Source organism: Pleurodeles waltl, chromosome 10 (assembly GCF_031143425.1).
Source record: "Pleurodeles waltl isolate 20211129_DDA chromosome 10, aPleWal1.hap1.20221129, whole genome shotgun sequence".
In the NCBI taxonomy this organism is placed as follows: Eukaryota; Metazoa; Chordata; class Amphibia; order Caudata; family Salamandridae; genus Pleurodeles; species Pleurodeles waltl.
In genome coordinates this window covers 248290193-248302864 of record NC_090449.1, presented here as the reverse complement: position 1 = coordinate 248302864, position 12672 = coordinate 248290193, and positions in this window count along the sequence as shown.

Sequence of the window (12672 nt, the reverse complement as noted above, 5' to 3'; positions counted from 1 at the left end):
ACATCAAATTGCATCAAGCAGCCACACAGGCACCGCCAGCAAGAGCAGAGGCTCTTATGAGGTCAAAAGACACATCAGACAGGAATTCCACCTGATGTTCAATAAGTTCTAGAACATGGGATGGAGAACATGGTGGGCTGCACCGTAGTAGCAGCGCGCTAGGACGCTTCCGGTTCCTGAGGAAGTGAAGAGACGGTCCTGCTGGTTGAACTGCGGTGGATACACGGATGTGCGCACTGCAGTTCTTTAGACCGGATAAAAGGCGGAAGGCAGCTGGGGCTGCGTTGTGGTGCCATGCCGTGCCGGAGTTGCACCGAACACGGAGAGGAGCTTCGCGTATTCCCCTCCGGGGGAATATCGCCAGCGGCAGCACCAGCGAGGTTTGGACAAAGCAGGCAAGGCGAGGAGCACCGACTGGCAGCATTTTTGCTGCAGAAAGGGGGACGGAGACCAGATTCCCTCAAAGAACAGTGAGGCAAAGTGGGGAGGACGGTGATACCCCCCTCCCCCCTTTGGCCTAACGAGTGTGGAGAGGACTGGTCAGCTTCGGACTGACAAACCTGATTTTGTATTGGAAGGTAAGGGAGGCCCAGGCAAGGAGAAGACTGCAATTAAACCATTTGAGGGAAGAAGGAGCGCCGCGAGGAAAGAGGGGGAAAGTAAGCTTAAGGGGAAAGATAAGTTGACACCCTCACTGAGGTCATTTTTTAAAGTGAGGCTGGAGGTAGTCAAGCTCCCCCCCGGTCAGGTTAGAGCGGTGATGGAGGCTTCTGCCTTACTGCTTGCTGATTCCTCTGGCGAGGGCAGGGGGTTGGTGGATAATAGTATGGTTTTGTTGTCCCAAGCTGATGGAGGAAATAAAGAGGGAGCAGGGTTGGAGAAGACACTCCCCCTGACGCAGTCTGGCGAGGAGCAGATTGGCGCCCCTCAAGTTCGGAGTTTAACCTCAGTGGTTCTACAGTCACAAGACCCTTTACTTACGGTTGTTGAAGAAACCTCTCAGGCTGTTTCTGCCCCCTTACTTTCCCAGAGCTCCTTCGTTTGAGGCGCTCATTTTGTCTATCTCTGAGGATGTAAAGAGAGGCTTTGCGAATTCAGAAGTAAATCAAGGGGAGATAAGAGAGGGTTGCGCGGTGCTAGAAAGAAAGATCAATGGCTTAATGGAGAGAACTCAGGTTCTCGAAGAGGCTATGGGCGGTATGAAGGAGGAACTGGGTCAACATAAGGTTGAGATTGATGTACTGAAGGGAAATGAGCAGGTATTAAAAAATAGGATTGAACAATTGGAAAATTACTCAAGAGGAAATAACTTAAGACTTTTGAAAGTGCCAGAAGGTGCAGAAGGCAACGATCTCAAAGCCTTTGTGGTTTCGCTAATCAAATGGGCAGTGGGACCGGAGGAGAGTGATAAGGAAATCGGAAAGGATATTCAGAGAGTCCATCAGGATCCTTTTAGGATGCGGATGAACAGTAGTAAACCTCAGAGAATTTTGATACATTTTTTGACATATGAGATGAAAGAGAAGATCTTATCTAGAGCGTTAAAACAAAAATCTTTAAAAGTGAATGATGTTGTCTTTGAGATCAGGTCTGATTTATCTACGTCTACTATGGACAGGCAGTGGGAGCTCGGGAAGTGTTTGGAGATATTTAAGAGTCTAGGGGTTTCGGCTCAGTTGAAATTTCCAGCCTTTCTCCGGGTTAAGTACAATAACAAAATGTACAATATTAGAGATACGATTGATGCGGATGAACTATTGGAAGTAGTTAAAAGTGGGCAGACCGTAAAATAGCATTGTTTTAGGGTTTTTCTAAGTCAAAATCACCCAGGAATGCGGGGGCGTTCTAAAATTTTGACCAACAATGGTCTTTATATGGGAGGGGTTTTCCACGGGTGGGGTAGCTGGGGAATGGGAGTTGGGTAGGGTGGGGGTTGGAGGGGGAAGAGTATAAAAAAGTGCCTTGTTCAACCCAGTTATTTGTCTTGCAATATTTGAGAGATAGCTAGTAGGGGGAGAGGCCAGGGGACAAGGAGTACATCATTGCAAATTCTCTCTTGGAATGTTAATGGTCTGAGGACGAGAGGAAGAAGGGATCAAATATTGCAGTACTTGCATGATTCATCCGCACAAATTTTGGTTTTGCAAGAAACCACCTTAGCATAGGCTGAGTGTATGAGTGTAATAAAAAAGCTGAGGTGGGTTCAAGCGTTTGCATGTACAGAGCACAATTATCACACTAAAGGTGTGGCTATTTTGTTTAAACGGCTACAACATGGAAATGTAGTAATATTGGAGGTAAGATCGGACACAGCAGGGCGGTGGGTTGTAGTTAAAGTACAGTTTAATGGTCGTAATTGTGTTTTAGTAGGGTACTATGGCCCTAATTGTGACGATATAGAACCTCTAAGACAGCTTTTTTCGCAGCTTCTTGAATTCTCGGACCCAGTCGTTATGATGGGTGATTTTAATGTTGTGTTAGATAATGAGCTGGATAGGGATAATTGTTAGTCGCGAGACACTCCCAAATCGCAACAATATTTTAGGACAATGATGAAAGAATTTGGGTTGTGTGACATTTGGAGACAAAGAGTGGGAAATAGTAGGGATTTCTCTTTTTTCAATAAGAAATACAGACATGCCTCCCGAATTGATTATTTCTTATTAGATTTACGCTTGAGAGAGGCTGTGAAAAAGTTAGTATATCTGCCCTCTCACTTATCTGACCATACTGCGGTTGTGCTAGATATGAGTTTTCCCACAGAGAATAAACAGTAATCGGTGGACCATTGATCGTTCTTTACTACTGGATCAGGAGGTGGTGATGCAATTGCATAAGGAATCAGATTTTTTTTTTGTGTGCAAATGCAGGGTCTGTCCCAATGTCAGTGGTATGGGATACATTTAAGGCTGTTATCAGGGGGGAGATAACGAATATCTCATATCAGAAGCATAAACTGTTTAGAAATGAAATTAACTTGTTAGAGCAAGAAATGCTGAAGTATAAGGTTGAGTTGATAGAATCAGGCGAGACAGAGGCTTTGAGGGCTAGTTTGGATGGGCTGAGAAAACAGTTGGAGAATGTATTACAGGGAAGAATTCTAAGGAGATGGGAGGCAAGCAAATTGGCTCATTTTGAGTATGGGGAAAATGCTGGGAAGTTGTTAGCCTGGAAGTGTAAAGAAGATCGAGTAAGGAACTATATTACGGAGATTGAAATGGAGCAGTCAGGAGAAAAAGGAACGGACAATGCTGCGATTGAATCTGCTTTTCAAATTATTTTTACACAATTATACTCGGAGGAGTTAGAGGTGGGAGAAGACCTGGTGACGGATTGGTTGGGGTCTGATATATCTTTATGTATAGCACCGCAGGAAAGGGAAACACTGAATGCCGCAATTACGTCAGAGGAAATTAGAAGAACCTTGAATAGCAGTAAGACCGGGACCGCTCCGGGCCCTGACAGCATCCCAGTGGAGGTATATAAGGCATTTGGGGATTCGATAATCCCAGCCTTGACAGATTTGTTTGGGAGGGATTTTTGAGCATGGCAACAGTATTCCTTTTTCGTGGAATGAGGCTGTTATTTCATTAATCTTGAAACCTGATAAAAACACTGCAAAATGTGCTTCTTATAGGCCTATATCGTTGTTGAATAGCGATTATAAATTATTAGCTAAAATTTTAGCGGACAGGCTGAGTACGATAGTCAATAACTTGGTGCACCCAGACCAGTAAGGCTTTTCTAAAGGTAGATACTTGTATGAGTTGACTTTTGAATTGAACGGGGCGATAGATTTGGCTACAACCTTCGGGTTACCGTTGGCAATTATTATTTTAGATGCAATGAAAGCCTTCGACCAGGTAAACTGGAATTATTTAAAATCAATTCTAAGGTGGGCCAATCTAGGAACTAAGTTCTGTGGGGTTATCGATCAGATATATACAGCACCTTTTGCCAAGGTGTTGGTTAATGGGAATCTTACAGGGCCTATCATAATGTCTAGAGGCACTAGGCAGGGTTGTCCCTTGTCTCCTGTTTTGTTTAACCTGTATATTGAACCATTTGCTAGAAAGATTAGGCAAAATAGCCTCATCCCTCCCTTTCGCTGCAACGGTTGGGAAAAAAAAATATCTTTATATGCAGATGATCTTCTGATATTCACTAATAATTTACCATTGGCCTTTAATACAGTCAAAGAATTGGCTGAGCAATTTGGAAGCATATCGGGATATCGGGTTAATGTGGGAAAAACGGAAACTATGCAATGGAATATGGAGGCAGGGTTGATACCGAGTAAGCAGGAAGTACGGTATTTAGGCATTTTAGTGACTCATGACCTTAAGGATCTAGTTTAAAGGAATGCACGAAAACTGTTAGCTGAGTGTAAAGGTATGTTGCAGAAATGGGCACATCTCCCTTTGACGATACTCGGGAGAGTAAATTTAATTAAAATGTTTATTTTGCCTAAATGGAACTTTGTGTTTGCAGCTATCCCTTTGGAAATGCATAAAGGGTATCTGGATAAAATGCAGCAGGCGATAAACATTTTTATTTGGAGTTCAAAGGGGCCAAGGATATCTTGGAAGAAATTACGTAGAAGAAGGGAAAAGGGAGGATTGGCTTTACCAGATCTGGCATATTATGCTTGGGCCTTCTTATTCAAGAATTCAAGGATGTTGTTTGTATGCCCAGATGTTTCAGCGGTGGGTGTGATGTATAAGGCAATGGTCTCAACTGTTAAAGGGGCTTCAAGGTATTTCCTTTTCAAATTTGGCGATCCCAAGTTAAAAAAAAAAATCAAATTGAAAGTACTGCAAGGGCTGGCAAAGAGCTGGTATCAGTTGAGACGACGACTTGGTATTCTTTATTACAGCCATTACACGCCTATTTGGGATTCCCCGGGCACCCCAGAGTGCTTTAAAGATATTTTAGCATTACCACTTAAAAAGGCAGGGGTGGAAAGTTGGGGCAATCTTTCTTGAGATGGAACTTTGCTTTAATGGGAAGAGTTAGTAGGGATAACGAGCGGATCGCTGTCTAGGCTGAAGTTTTTGCAGATAAAAGTGTGGGAAAAAGGAATTAACGGGGGTCTGGGGGTGGGAAGCCCATTGGAGGATTCTTTTTTAGAATTCTCTGTCTCTGTCCCTGTAAAGAAGTTGGCGGTTTGGTATTAGGAAATGGTAGAAATGTTTGATGGGAATTTCACACTGCCGACTGATCTGTGGGGTAATGATATGCCCAGGGATAAGGTTGGTGTATGGTGGAAGAAGTCGCTGTCGATTCTCTACGAAGTAGTGAAGCCAGCCCCGTTGAGGAAGAATCATCTTTATATTCTACACAGAGCTTATATCTCGCCGGCGAAATTTTCTAAGTTTAAGAAAGGAGAAGTGGTTAAATGTTTGAAATGCAGTAATGTAGGAGCAACAGATGTTCATATGTTTTGGGATTGCCCCACTATCCGTTTGTTTTGGGAGGAAGTTTTTGGTGTTGTATCTTCTATGTTGGGCTGGGAGATTACTGTATCGCTCCTGCTGATTATATTTGGGCAGCTACAGGAAGAGGGCATAGGGAGTAGGGTGAGTAATGCTAAACTTAAATTTTTGTTTCATGTAATTTTGTTGGGTAGAAATGAAATTTGTAAAAACTGGATGAAGGACTCCCCTCCGATTTATATGGATTGGCTCAACGCAGTTTTTCGCATTTCGAACATGGATTTGAATACGCGGTGTACTAGGATAAATGCGGAACTGTGGTTGCCTTTGTTTAATTGGGGGGAGTTATATGAATTATTTGAAATTTGCTGGTTTTAAATATTTGAAATTTGCCTGTCGTTTATCGTTCAATGATTATTCACCGCTCACTACTCTTGCTTGTCTGTTAAAGCGGACTGGGAGATGTAATGGTGCCCCCCTGACTTGGGTCCCTCTCTTATCTAGATGGTGAGAAGGGTGTACAGATTAAGAGGTGGCTCAAAATGCGGGGTAGAGTGAGGACAAGAAAAATAAAAAATAAAAAAAAATAAGTTCCAGAACACCTGAACAGTCTGAAGTCTCATCCAAAGACCTGTACAGAGTCTTGATAGCAGAATTAAGCGATTGGGCCACATATGTGCCATAAATACAAGCCTTAAGAGCTAGATGTGCCCCTGAGTACACCTTCTTGAGGGAGACGTCCACCTTTTATTCCATGGGATCCTTGAGCACTGCATCTTCAGCCAAAGAAGGATGACCCGCCAAACTGGCCATAAAGGAATCAACAGGAATGGAGTCTGGCAAGTCTTTTTGTATGTCTTGCAAGGGATACAGTTTGGCCATTAAGTGTGGCTTATCAGGATCCCTCCACTACCCGGTTTTGCAACTCCCAGATACAGGGATGCACAGGCACATCAACAGGCGTCGAACTCTAGAACTGGCACAGTAAAGAGGTAGAAGACGACTCCGGAAGCTTTTCCTCCTGAAATCCCATGTTGGGCTTCACATGCCGATCCAGGGCTGGGAATTGGTGCCTGGAGATTTATTTACCCCTCTGCTTCTCAGGACCTGGACACTCCTCCGACCCTGAAGAGGGAGAAACAACCACAGGGACGACTTTCTGTCTGCCAGCCTTCCCCATCTCCAACAAGGTCTCCCGAATGAGGCGGTTCAGCCAAGACTGTTCACCCTCCTTCCCACTCTGTGACCAAGAGAGTGAAGGGGAGCTAGGGGAAGAAGAGGTACAAGGCAAAGAAAACATCTCCACATGTCTCCTCTTATGCATGTGTTCCCCATTTCCAACAAGAATCAAGAATGGCCAAAAACGCAGCATGAACTGCAAGACTGCCACTAAACAGCAACTTCACTATGCAGCACTCATCCTCCCGGGTCATCTGCTTTATAGCAGCACAAAAACCAGGCAGGCAAAGAAGACTCCCCCCGCCTACCTCATGCATCTCCTCCAAGCCACCCAGCAGCCTGGGGAGGCCTCTGCGCCTGCTGCAGCAGGAGCCCGGAAGAGGCAGGAGACCCGAGAGAAAACGACCCGACCAGAGGGTCCCACTTGTCACAGCAACCATGGCCCCCTGTGTGCCCAGAAGGAAGGGGGGAGCGCAACAGAACACAGGCACTTCATCAGAAGTCATTAAATCACAGGAATTATACCGGAAGTTTTACAATACGGAAGTTACATCGGAGGCCTTTACATTTCAGGCGAGTTTTCAGTGTTTTAACTTTGCAGGTTTGTATTTCACAGGCATGTTAGTTTTAAGTGTGTTAACCTCAAAACTCTATGTGTGTTTATGTTTATACATATGTATACATATATATATGTAGAACTCTACGAAGAAAGCATGCTTTTTTAGTTTTGTATAAATCCATCTAGTAGTTTTTTGAGATATTTGAGGTTGAAAAAGGTGCCGAGCTGGACATGAAGTGTTAACACTTTTGTATGTCACTGCCATTCAAACACACAATCAAATCCCGTGAATCATGTCAATTACATGTTAAATGTTTTTTTTTCAAACAATGTGATTGTCTGAAATAGGACTGCATTTTTTTTCTTACTTCTTGAAACTCATGAGTCAGAGCTCACTTCCATGTTGGCCATGGTGACCAGCATCAGATCAGTGATAAGGTGTACCAAGATGTGTGGAAAATATAAAGCACACCTAAAAAAATGCTATATACAGTAAGTGTCACTTCGAGCTGACTCGTGAGCTCGTCAGTGGCCATTTTAAGTGTTCTATTCAACCACTATTTTGTCCCTGGATCTCAAGTCAGATCCAACTTGAGAGTTTCATGCAGAAATAAACAGCACAAGCAAAGTCAAACACTAAAACCAGTGTCTGGTTTTGCTTTGAAGGCAAGGTTGAAGACCTTGACCAGCGGGGTTTGGACAACCAAGGCAGGTTGGACACGGCCTCGACGAATGCATTTCTGACAGAGGAAAATAAAGTAAAGGAACAAATGAGTGGTTTTTTTGTGCTAGAACTTACGGCTAGTGCTCTAAAAAGCTAAAAGGAGAATAGCTAAAATGAAGACGTATTTTCTCAAACGTCTTCCGCATCCATGTTAGTAAAACATTCTAAAATGCAGAGAGAAACATGTTCTTCCAAAACCAGCACCAGTTTATTTGTTAACTCCCTAGTGATCAACTGAAGCTTTACACAAGGTACTACTGGATAATTAGAGAGCTAATATTCTGAACTTATGACAATGGAAGGCCACCTGAACGCCATATTGCTATTCAGAACCGACGAGTTCCCTTTAAATTGGCCAATCAGAGCATATCTGGTTTCCAACACTCCAGAGATGCCTCACTTTTTAATTCCTTAATACCTAACTTGAAACCACTTTAAATGCTAATTTCTCAAAAACGACTGAGGGAATTTAAACAAAATTGTAAAAAGAACTATTTCTGAGTAAAGTTCTAACTCTTTACTAAGTTTGGCGTAAACCAGTGCAGTCATTTTTCTGTCTCAGAGAACAAAGTTTCCTATGGGAATTGGCATGGGAAATAGCACTTTTGAGACCCCACTTTTTCTTGGATGCCAAAGGAACCAAGGTGGGTGAACTTTTTGTTCTGAAAGGTTAATGTAGGTTTGTGAAACAGCACTAAAGTTATTAGTGAAACAAAAAAACACCCTTTTCCTATGGTAACTCTAAACTAACAATAACTACACAGTGGTGACGGCCTCTGTGGTAACACATATATATTTGTGGGTATGTGTTTGCTTGGAAGTTAAAGTAATATAGTAGTATTTACAAATGTAGCTGCAAAGTAAAGGCACTCTGGATGTAATGGAACAGTACAACTGATATAAAGACGATGGTGTAGTGATTCCCGATTCGATGAGATGACCTTGGAAGTAACAGCTGACATTCCAGAAAAATGTGTACCTCCTCTATTTTGCCCACACCATGCATTTTCTTTCAGCAACGCATCTCACATGCAGACAGCTTGCCCGACGAGCACCCTCTATACGCCCCAAGGATCGCCAAAATGTATGAACATTCCAGAAATCATTAGAGGAACTTAAGACCAATATATTTCCAATCACAAACTAGACCAGATAATTGTTGTAGTGTCTCTGCGTCGAGACATGTGCATGCAGAGACAGCTTTCTAAACGGCCATCACCAGCAAACACGTCTCCAGACTTCCGTGGGCACCAGTGCTTAATTTATGACTGTGGTTGGAAGTGCTGTGCACCAGCAGTCATTTCTGGGAATTGACACTTACATTCCATTATCAAACTTGGACCCAGAGAAAGAGAGAAAAAGCAAGAAAAGGAGCTAGAGGGTGGAAGAGAAAAATGGGAAAACTGTGAGAAAGGGAGATAGCAAGGAGGGGTAAAAATGAACCCACAAGAGTGAGATAAAGAAACAGGAAGTGCAGACTGGCAGAAGAAAGGGGCATGAGGTCGTAAAAAGAATAAGCAGCCTTGATATTCAGGAACCACGGCATTTGGCCCTCGGCTCAAAATAAAACCTTTAGGGCTATTCCAGTAGGCACTTGTTTCTCTACAAGCAGCAGTCCATTGGGTGGCACACAAGCTTTTGCCACACAGCCTAGGGCACTTTCTTAAGCGCACCTCTGTTGCACATGCCTATGCCATCCATGCATGGTGGGAGACCCATTCAGACCGTCCTGCAGCCTAGACTCTTCCATTCAATGGGTCTGGGGCACTGATGTGTTTTGACTTGTATGGTAGAGGCATGGACTGGATGCATTTTGGAGCTTGACTTTTACAGACAGAAGACGTCTTTGAGGGAGACCATTTTTCAATGTATCAGTGTGTATAGCCCTGCAGAGTGTATAGTCTTGCAGAGTGTATTTGTCAACAGGCCATGGACGTTCGTGGGTTGCATTTGTTGGGTCCATCTACGTGATGCAAGCTCAGCACCACAGCAATTTTCAGCTGTGTTGAAGCCAAACCATGATCGTGTAAAAGACTCTTGCAGCAACATGCAGCAGATTTCAGCAAAAAGGAACACTCCCACATCTTCTGTGCTAGCCACACCAAGGAGAGATCCATCAGAAGCATCCTACTGCCACCAAATTAGAGGTCAGTTGATGGTAAGGGTAGGGTGACCAGACGTCCCGGTTTTGAAGCGACAGTCGTGGTTTTCCATCAGCTGTTCCCGCAGATTTTGGGAAATTTAGCTGATGTCCTGGTTTTTAGAGAGGGTCAACTGAAAATGGTGGGAGGTACCTTTTTATGTTTTCCAAAGCAGGGATAGTTAGCAGCTGTTATGAAAAATCAAATTAATTAACGGGCATTATACTGGCTTTAAAAAATTGATTTTATTTCTATTCTTAGTGCCTCTGCTGCAATTCTGTGCTGATGAGCGATATCATTCTGTGTGCTCGTTTGAAGTAAAATGTTAGTCCTTTTTCTATTTTTTATGAAATGTCCCGGTTTTTTACTTTAAAATTCCGGTCACCCTATGTAAGGGCATTCCGGCTTTTCCAACCCTTCTAGAATTTGCATGGCTCCATAGCAATCAAGCAAAGTGTGGTGGAAGACAAACAACAAATAACCGATCATCTCTTACTGGTTACTTCCTCACTTTTGCAAAATTGATTCACATTGCTCAGATCCTACTTTGTCTTCAAGTCTCACTACTAGTACTACTCATCAGTGCCTGTGTCAGTAACAATGTGACTCAAAACACAATTTTTATCTTGACAGTTGACTTATTGTCATGTGACAGTGCACTGAACACGTTGGGTACATGAAATGTTTGATCTTTGTAGGTATGAGGTTACGTGTGAGTCATGTTGAGCTGTCAACATGCATGCTGGGAGTGATATGTACTAATGCAGGTGAGCGATGGGCCCAGTCAATTACTCACTATGCACACTCACAACAAGGATGTAAGAACAACCTTTCACAAAAATGTTTTATGTCGGAATGAGAAAGAGTTGATGGCAAACAAATGGCACACACAAATGCAATGGTGCGGAGACATGGTACGTAGTGGAAGTCACATACTTAATTTTAATGTCCGTATGAGAAGTTGAAACACAGGGGTGGACGAGGAAGGAATGACATACAAGGCACTGTCCTCCAGGTTGAGAGGAAATACAAAAGAGGTAGGAGGAAAATCAAAACCAGGAAAGAGTTTGAAATCCAAAGGTTGTATAAAAAAATTGAAATTGTCTGTTTACTCCTGTCACTAATTGGCGTTTTAGGAAGTGCGTACTGCAGAAGCAGGAGAGGTCAGATTTATAAGAAACTGGTGCATCAATACTGATATGCTAGTTTTCTTGCGCCGCCCCTGCCTCACCTAACGACACCATGTGTGCGCCGAATTTATAATACGGCACAGCATGGCGCACTTTAGGCCAATAGCATCAGATTTTTTTATGCTATTGTGGCGCTTTTCTCCACTAGCATAAAAAATTTGGACGCTAGTGGAGCAAAGTGCAAGGAGGCCCATAGGTTAATATGGGTATCTCATTTTAACGCCTGCTCTGGGCAGGCATTAAAAATGATCAAAAATGGCGCAGTGAAGTCTTGTAGATTTCACTGCACCATTTTTGTGGACCTCGTAATGCTAGAATGTCCCCCTTGCATACATTATGCCTGATGCAGCCATGATGCGACGCAAGGGGTTGCAAAGTGGCGTAATGCATGCATTGCACCACTTTGTAAACATGAGGCTGCAAAAATTGCCTCCTTGAGCCACATTAGCATAACAAGAATTATGCTAATGTGGCACAAGGAAGGGCTAGGGCCTTCTAAATCTGGCCCCAAGTATGGGCCAGCACTTCTTAAGCCAGTACTGCCTGATATCTGAGAGGTCTTGAACATTCAGTAGAACTACTTAGTTGTATGTCCGGTTGGCCGGTTGGCTGTGATTTGAGCAGCGGTGTGTATCTCCAGTTTTCTGAAACAGTGCTTCTTCTTTTATGCCTGATCTTTTTGGGTACATTAACATTACCCAGGACACTCGTTTGCACCTATGTTAACATAACCTTGTTGGTGTTATTTCTCATTGTTGGTCTCATGCCCTAAGTAAACTCATACTTTTTTACTCCAAGTTCACATTTACTTGTATCGCCTTGGAAATTCTGTAGCAGCAATTAGCGGAGGAGCCGTCGCTTGGAGTGATCTCAACATCTGATCCCACCATGGTGGGTGCCCTTTCCTGGTGGACTGCATCGGTGAGTTGCTTGACCACAAGGGTTTTCTGTATCCTGGGCCATGGCTGTGAGGCTGGCTCTCTTTTTTTCTGTTTCCCCTTTTCCAGACGAGATAGGCAGGGTTGTGCTGTGAGTCAACAGCTTTCTCCTCGAGATGTTGTTCAAAACATAGTCAGATCCTTGGGTATGTCCTCAAAGGGGTAAGAAACAGGGCATGGACCAAGATAGGAAGGTAATGGCTTGATTCAATACTGGTATTCTTCAGAAATCTGATTCTCTCTTCCTGTCCCATTTCTTGTTATTCCGCACTCACAGACTGGAAGTTCTTCTACAGTCCTGAATGGTTGCTTTGAAGTGTTGAAGTTGTGTCTTCCCAGAAGGACAGGGAAAAAAACTTCTGGATTGGCCATTGCAACCCACTTTTGCAGAGAATTCCGGTATAAACGTGTTGGATGCTGCCTCAATGAAGACATTACTGGAACGAGGAAGGAGGAATCTTAGTAATAAAGATTATTGGTAAGTAATCTAGCGCATTGCAAAACTG